This window comes from Arachis stenosperma, chromosome 1, assembly GCF_014773155.1.
Source record: "Arachis stenosperma cultivar V10309 chromosome 1, arast.V10309.gnm1.PFL2, whole genome shotgun sequence".
Taxonomy (NCBI): domain Eukaryota; kingdom Viridiplantae; phylum Streptophyta; class Magnoliopsida; order Fabales; family Fabaceae; genus Arachis; species Arachis stenosperma.
The window spans coordinates 81,942,542-81,950,947 of NC_080377.1; the positions used below are offsets into that span (position 1 = coordinate 81,942,542).

Below are 8,406 nucleotides of genomic sequence, written 5' to 3' on the forward strand. Positions count from 1 at the left end.
CTCTTGTTTAAAGCCTTGGATGTCCAGCCTTAGCTGTGTCATCCTTTTTGGAGGGTAAAAATGATTCAGGAATTTTTCTGATAACTATTTCCATGTCTTTATGCTTGCTGTAGGTTGGTTATTTAACCACCTTTTTGCTTGATCTTTTACAGCAAATGGAAACAGTAACAGTCTGTAGACATCCTGATCTATCTCTTTATCATGTATTGTGTCAGCAATTTGTAAGAACTGTGCCAGAAACTCAGTAGGTTCTTCCTCTGGAAGACCGGAATACTGGCAATTTTGCTGCACTATGATAATGAGTTGAGGGTTTAGCTCAAAGCTGCTTGCTTTGATGGGAGGTATACAGATGCTACTCCCATATGCAGCTGTAATGGGGTTAGCATAAGACCCCAGAGTCCTTCTGGACTGATTAATTCCACTTAAGTCCATAATAGACAAAAGGGAAATGAGAGTAATTGCAAAGAGATGAATTTTGTTTATTTTTTTATTATTATTATTTTTTTTTTTTTGAAATAACCGAAAAATTAAAATAAAATAAAATAATACAAAGGAAAATAAAATAAAATTCGAAAATTAAGAATAAAATAAGATCAAAGCAAATTGGGAACTGAATCAATTAGTAAAGAAAAAGATTTTGAAAACAGCAATTAAGAAGATATGATTGAAAATTTTTTTATGAAAAAGATTTGATTCTTTAAAAGAGGAAAGAGAAAAACACAAAAAGACACCAAACTTAAAATTTTAAAAAATCAAACACTAATTTTTTCGAAAATTAAAAGAAGAAAAACAAAAAGCATGCAATTGACACCAAACTTAGAATATGAACTAGACTCAACTAAAATACTCTAAACCAACAAAAAGAAAACAGTCCTAATCTAAGCAACAAAATAAACCGTCAGTTGTCCAAACTCGAACAATCCCCGGCAACGGCGCCAAAAACTTGGTGCACGAAATTGCAATAACACTTTTGCAATCCCGCACAACTAACCAGCAAGTGCACTGGGTCGTCCAAGTAATACCTTGCGTGAGCAAGGGTCGATCCCACGGAGATTGTCGGCTTGAAGCAAGCTATGGTTATTTTGTAAATCTTAGTCAGGATATCAGAAATTATCAGGATTGATTGTAAAAAGCAAAAGAACATGTAATGGTTACTTGTACTGCAGTAATGGAGAATGGGTTGAGGTTTGGAGATGCTCCATCTTCTGAATCTCTGCTTTCCTACTGTCTTCTTCATTGAACACGCCTGTCTCCTTCCATGGCAAGCTCGTGTAGGGTCTCACTGTTGTCAGCAGCTACCTCCCATCCGCGCAGTGAAAGCTAATGCAAAGCACTCTGTCACAGTGCCGCCAATCACGGTTTGGTTCCCTCCCCTACCGGAATAGAATCACTCTTTTGCGTCTGTCACTAACGCCCAGTAGGTTACAGGTTTGAAGCACATCACAGTCATTCAATCATTGAATCCTACTCAGAATACCACAGACAAGGTTTAGACCTTCCGGATTCTCTTGAATGCTGCCATCAGGTCCTGCCTATACCACGAAGATTCCGATTAAAGAACCCAAGAGATAACTACTCAATCTAAGATAGAACAGAGGTGGTTGTCAGGCATATGTTCATAGTTGAGAATGATGATGATTGTCACGGATCATCACATTCATCCGGATTAAGAACAAGTGTTATCTTAGAACGGAAGCAAGCATGATTGAATAAGAAACAGTAGTAATTGCATTAATCCATCAAGACACAGCAGAGCTCCTCACCCCCAACCATGGGGTTTAGAGGCTCATACTGTGGAAGAAACGTGTACAAAATGTTATGAGGTCATAAGGTTCTGATTACAATGTCAAAAGGTCCTATAAGTAGTAAACTAGTATCCTAAGGTTTACAGAAATGAGTAAATGACAGAAAAATCCACTTCCGGGCCCACTTGGTGTGTGCTTGGGCTGAGCATTGAAGCTTTTATGTGTAGAGACATTTTCTGGAGTTAAACGCCAGTTCTCATGCCAGTTTGGGCGTTTAACTCCAACTTTTAATCCAGTTCCGGCGTTTAACGCTGGAATTTCTGAGGCCGGATTGCTACGCGGGTTTGGGCCATCAAATCTTGGACAAAGTATAGACTATTATATATTGCTGGAAAGCCCAGGATGTCTACTTTCCAATGCCGTTGAGAGCGCGCCAATTGGGCTTCTGTAGCTCCAGAAAATCCACTTCGAGTGCAGGGAGGTCAGAATCCAACAGCATCTGCAGTCCTTTTCAGTCTCTGGATCAGATTTTTGCTCAGGACCCTCAATTTCAGTCAGAAAATACCTGAAATCACAGAAAAACACACAAACTCATAGTAAAGTCCAGAAAAGTGAATTTTAGTTAAAAACTAATAAAAATATACTAAAAACTAACTAAAAGATACTAAAAACATACTAAAAACAATGCCAAAAAGCATACAAATTATCCGCTCATCAGTCTCTGTTGATCCTTCCATGAGAAATTTGGATGATTTCTCCATGAAGAATTATAGGTGTTTCCATAGGGTTCTCCTAGGTAATTCACCTCTTCCATTGAAGGGTTCTCAAGATCATAAGCTTCTTCTTCAGATGAAGCATCCTTAGTACTGCTTGGTGCATTTTGCATTCCAGACAGACTTTGAAAAATCAAATTGACTTGTTGAGTCAATATCTTATTCTGAGCCAATATGGCATCCAGAGTATCAATCTCAAGAACTCCTTTCTTCTAATTAGTCCCATTGTTCACAGGATTCCTTTCAGAAGTGTACATGAATTGGTTATTTGCAACCATTTCAATTAGCTCTTGAGCTTCTGTAGGCGTCTTCTTCAGATGAAGAGATCCTCCAGCGGAGCTATCCAAAGACATCTTGGATAGTTCAAAGAGACCATCATAGAAAATACCTATGATGCTCCATTCAGAAAGCATGTCAGAAGGACATTTTCTGATCAATTATTTGTATCTTTCCCAAGCTTCATAGAGGGATTCTCCATCCTTTTGTCTGAAGGTTTGGACTTCCACTCTAAGCTTACTCAATTTTTGAGGTGGAAAGAACTTTGCCAAGAAGGCATTGACTAGCTTTTCCCATGAGTCCAGGCTTTCTTTAGGTTGTGAGTCCAACCATGTCCTAGCTCTGTCTCTTACAGCAAAAGGGAATAGCATAAGTCTGTAGACCTCAGGGTCAACCCCATTAGTCTTGACAGTGTCACAGATTTGCAAGAATTCAGCTAAGAACTGATGAGGATCTTCCAATGGAAGTCCATGGAACTTGCAATTCTGTTGCATTAGAGCAACTAATTGAGGCTTAGCTCAAAGTTGTTTGCTCTAATGGCAGGAATAGAGATGCTTCTCCCATAGAAGTCGGGAGTAGGTGCAGTAAAGTCACCCAGCACCTTCCTTGCATTGTTTGCATTGTTGTTGTTTTCGGCTGCCATGTCTTCATCTTCTTTGAAGAATTCGGTTAGGTCCTCTACAGAGAATTGTGCCTTAGCTTCTCTTAGCTTTCACTTCAAGGTCCTTTCAGGTTCAGGGTCAGCTTCAATAAGAATGCCTTTGTTTTTGTTCCTGCTCATATGAAAGAGAAGAGAACAAGAAAATATGGAATCCTCTATGTCACAGTATAGAGATTCCTTGAGGTGTCAGAGGAAAAGAAAAATAGAAGGAAGAAGTAGAGAATTCGAACTTAGTAAGATAGAGTTCGAATTGTGCATTGAGGAGGAGTGATACTCCATAAATAGAAGGATGTGAGAAGAGGGGAAAAGACTTTTCGAAAATCAACTAAAAAGATTTAAAAAAAAACATTTTGAAAAACTTTAATTTGATTTTTGAAAATTAAGAGTGAGAAAGAGATCAAGTAATTTTTGAAAAAGATTTTGAAATTAGAATTTAAAAAGATATGATTTAAAACTATCTTGAAAAAGATGTGATTAAAAAGATTTGATTGAAAAATTATGGTTTAAAAAGATATGATTGAAAAGATATGATTTGAAAACAATTTTAAAAAGATTTGATTTTAAAATTAATGACTTGGCTAACAAGAAAAGATATGATTCAAACATTAAACCTTTCTCAACAGAAAAGGCAACATACTTGAAATGTTGAATCAAATCATTAATTGATAGCAAGTATCTTTGAAAAAGGAAAGAAATTGATTTTGAAAACATTTGATTGAAAAGATATGATTTGAAAAAGATTTGATTTTGAAAAACTTTGAAAACTTGAAAAAAAATTGATTTGAAAACAAAATCCTCCCTCTTGTGCCATCCTGGCGTTAAACGCCCAGAATGGTGCACATTCTGGCGTTTAACGCCCAATGCACTACCTTCTTGGGCGTTAAACGCCCAACCAGGCACCCTGACTGGCGTTTAAACGCCAGTCTGTCCTTCTTCACTGGGCGTTTTGAACGCCCAGCTTTTTCTGTGTAATTCTTCTGCTGCATGTACTGAATCTTCAGTTCCCTGTACTATTGACTTGAAAATAGAACCAAGATCATATAAACAATGCATGCAAGACACCAAACTTAAAATGAGACACTAGACTCAACAAGAAACATAAAATTTTTTTTTTGGTTTTTATGATTTTGTAGTTTTTTTTGTGCTTTTTCGAAAATTATATGAAAATAGAAAATAAAGGTTTCAGAATTCTTAATTTGAATTCCAGGAATCATTGCAATGCTAGTCTAAGACTCCGGTCCAGGAATTAGACATGGCTTCACAGCCAGCCAAGCTTTCAAAGAAAGCTTCGGTCCAAAACACTAGACATGGCCAATGGCCAGCCAAGTCTCAGCAGATCATTGCTCCAACAGCAAGATTGATAGAAATCAACAAGCTCTTGTGATGATAAGTTGAAACCTCGGTCCAATAAGATTAGACATGGCTTCTAGCCAGCCAGACTTCAACAGATCATTATGAAACTCTAGAATTCATTCTTAAGAACTCTGAAAAAAAATACCTAATCTAAGCAACAAGATGAACCGTCAGTTGTCCATACACAAAACAATCCCCGGCAACGGCGCCAAAAACTTGGTGCACGAAATTGTGATCAATACTTTTCACAACTCAAATAATCCCCGGTAATGAATCCAAAAACTTGGCGTTCAATACCATGGCATAAACACAACTTCGCACAACTAACCAGCAAGTGCACTGGGTCGTCCAAGTAATAAACCTTACGCGAGTAAGGGTCGATCCCACGGAGATTGTCGGTATGAAGCATGCTATGGTCACCTTGTAAATCTTAGTCAGGCAGACTCAAATGGGTATAGATGATATATGAATAAAACATGAAGATAAAGATAGAGATACTTATGTATATCATTGGTGAGAGCTTCAGATAAGCGTATGAAGATGCTTGTCCCTTCCGTCTCTCTGCTTTCCTACTGTCTTCATCCAATCCTTCTTACTCCTTTCCATGGCAAGCTTATGCAAGGGTTTCACCGTTGTCAGTGGCTACCTCCCATCCTCTCAGTGGAAATGTTCAACGCACCCTGTCACGGCACGGCTATCCATCTGTCGGTTCTCGATCAGGCCGGAATACAATCCAGTGATTCTTTTGCGTCTGTCACTAACGTCCCGCCCTCAGGAGTTTGAAGCACGTCACAGTCATTCAATCATTGAATCCTACTCAGAATACCACAGACAAGGTTAGACCTTCCGGATTCTCTTGAATGCCGCCATCAGTTCTTGCCTATACCACGAAGACTCTGATCTCACGGAATGGCTGGCTCGTTTGTCAGGCGAGCACTCAGTTGTCAGGCGATCAACCATGCATCGTGTATCAGGAATCTAAGAGATATTCACCCAATCTAAGGTAGAACGGAGGTGGTTGTCAGTCACACGTTCATAGGTGAGAATGATGATGAGTGTCACGGATCATCACATTCATCAAGTTGAAGAACAAGTGATATCTTGGACAAAGAACAAGCGGAATTGAATAGAAGAACAATAGTAATTGCATTAATACTCGAGGTACAGCAGAGCTCCACACCTTAATCTATGGTGTGTAGAAACTCCACCGTTGAAAATACATAAGAACAAGGTCTAGGCATGGCCGAATGGCCAGCCTCCCAAAGTGATCAAAAGATCTAAAGATCAAAAGATTCCAAAGATCAGAAGATTAAAATACAATAGTAAAAGGTCCTACTTATAGAGAACTAGTAGCCTAAGGTGTACAGAGATGAGTAAATGACATAAAAATCCACTTCCGGGCCCACTTGGTACGTGCTTGAGCTGAGCATTGAAGCATTTTCGTGTAGAGACTTCCCTTGGAGTTAAACGCCAGCTTTGGTGCCAGTTTGGGCGTTTAACTCCCATTCTTGTGCCAGTTCCGGCGTTTAACGCTGGAAATTCTGAGGGTGACTTTGAACGCCAGTTTGGGCCATCAAATCTTGGGAAAAGTATGGACTATCATATATTGCTGGAAAGCCCAAGATGTCTACCTTCCAACGCCGTTGAGAGCGCGCCAATTGGACTTCTGTAGCTCTAGAAAATCCACTTCGAGTGCAGGGATGTCAGAATCCAACAGCATCTGCAGTCCTTTTCAGTCTCTGAATCAGATTTTTGCTCAGGTCCCTCAATTTCAGCCAGAAAATACCTGAAATCACAGAAAAACACACAAACTCATAGTAAAGTCTAGAAAAGTGAATTTTAACTAAAAACTAATAAAAATATACTAAAAACTAACTCGATCATACTAAAAACATACTAAAAACAATGCCAAAAAGCGTATAAATTATCCGCTCATCAAGTATTTATTTATTTTAATTGCCATTTATTTTACTTGCCATTTATATTACTTATTCCTCATTCTTTAAACCCCGAATTTACAATCTCCATAGCCAATAATAAGAACATACCCCCTTGCAGTTCCTTGAGAAGACGACACGATGTTTAAATACTCGGTTATCAATTTTAAAGGGGTTTGTTACTTGTGACAACCAAAACGTTTGTACGAAGCGATTTCTGTCGGTTTAGAGACTATATCTATAACGCGACTATTTTTATGAAATTCTTTACTAGCAAAAATTCTGACGTCAATGACGCAGTGACGGAGATGAAGCAGAGGAGCCGATGATCGTGGCAGCAATCGTGCAGTGGCGGTGGTTGGTGGTTCTTTTGGGACTGTGAAACTGACAGAGTAAGGCTGAGTGAGATTGAGACTTGAGATATGAGAGGGAGATTGAGAGATGGAGATGGTGAGGCTGGAGAGATTAGGGATTTAGGGTTTTTTTATATATATAAATAAGCAAAACGAACTGGCCGATTATTTAAAACTGCCGGTTGACCGATTTTATCAAAACTGTTCGGTCCAAACCGGTTATCACTGGTTCTTTTCCTTCTTCGGTTAGACACTTCAATCGGACCGGCTACCTGACCGGTTTATCGGTTTTTTGGTCGAATCGGCCGGTCTAATCCGGTTCTTACTATGGATTCACAGCCAGGGAACCAAAATAATGGCCCTTTTCATAAGAACAGAGAAACAGAGGGAAGAATTAGTTACCTTGTACTCTTCATGGTGAGGGTTGAGCACCGATTGAGGGATAGGCAGTGAGAGTTGAGCATCGATTGAGGGATAAGGGTGCGAGGGTTGCAACAGAGAAGGTGCAAAAGAGAGGGTGCGACGGAGGGCTGCAAGATAGGGATCGGAGAGAGGGCTGGGTGCAAGGGTTCTCAGCAGTAATAAAGGTTCTCAACAGTGATGAAGATGAAGGGCTCGGAGAGAGGGCTGGGTGCGAGGGTTTTCATAGCAGTGATGAAGATGAAGGGCTGGGTGCCGAAAAGCCTTTGATGTATTCATTTTTAATTTCTTTTTTTAATTTTTAAAATATCTTAATCTTATATGAAAAAAGTATATGATTTTTTTATTTTACATGATTTTTTTATTCTTATTTATTATTTGTATTTTTTTTAAAGATTGGATATAATTTATTTTTAAGTTTTTATATATGTGATTCTTTTAGATACACTTTGTCTTAAATTTTGAATTATTATAACGTAAATAATTAAAAGAATAAATTAAAAAATAATAGACTAATTTAAAATATAAACAATATTTTTATACTAGATGTTAAAATTTTCAATAAACATTTGAAATTTGTTTGAAAACTAATGCACTTTCAAACAGAATTTACAAATGATGTTATTTTCATCCCAAATTTGCAAGAAAAATTTTGGCTACTTCGAAGGGTAAACCATAGTAAAAACATTTAAGACTAATTATAGACAAATTTGGGATTGAATTAACATTTTTCAAAATGCGTCTCAAATCTGTTTGAAATTATTGTGCATATTCAGATGGAATACAGACGAATTATAGTTTTTGTCCAAAATATGGTGCTAATTTGTATGAAAATTTCGGCGCCATCCAAAAAAAGTTGGCGCCAAAATTTGGGACAAAATTTAGACA

At 38.1% G+C, this 8,406-nt stretch overlaps 1 non-coding gene across 1 annotated transcript; it reads left to right on the forward strand.

Annotated features, from left to right (window-relative positions):
- The first annotated feature begins 2,925 nt into the window (after nucleotides 1–2,925).
- LOC130956572 (small nucleolar RNA R71) lies at nucleotides 2,926–3,033 on the forward strand. Its single transcript, XR_009077164.1, has one exon. It is a non-coding gene; the product is annotated as a small nucleolar RNA R71 (small nucleolar RNA).
- The last annotated feature ends 5,373 nt before the right edge of the window (nucleotides 3,034–8,406 follow it).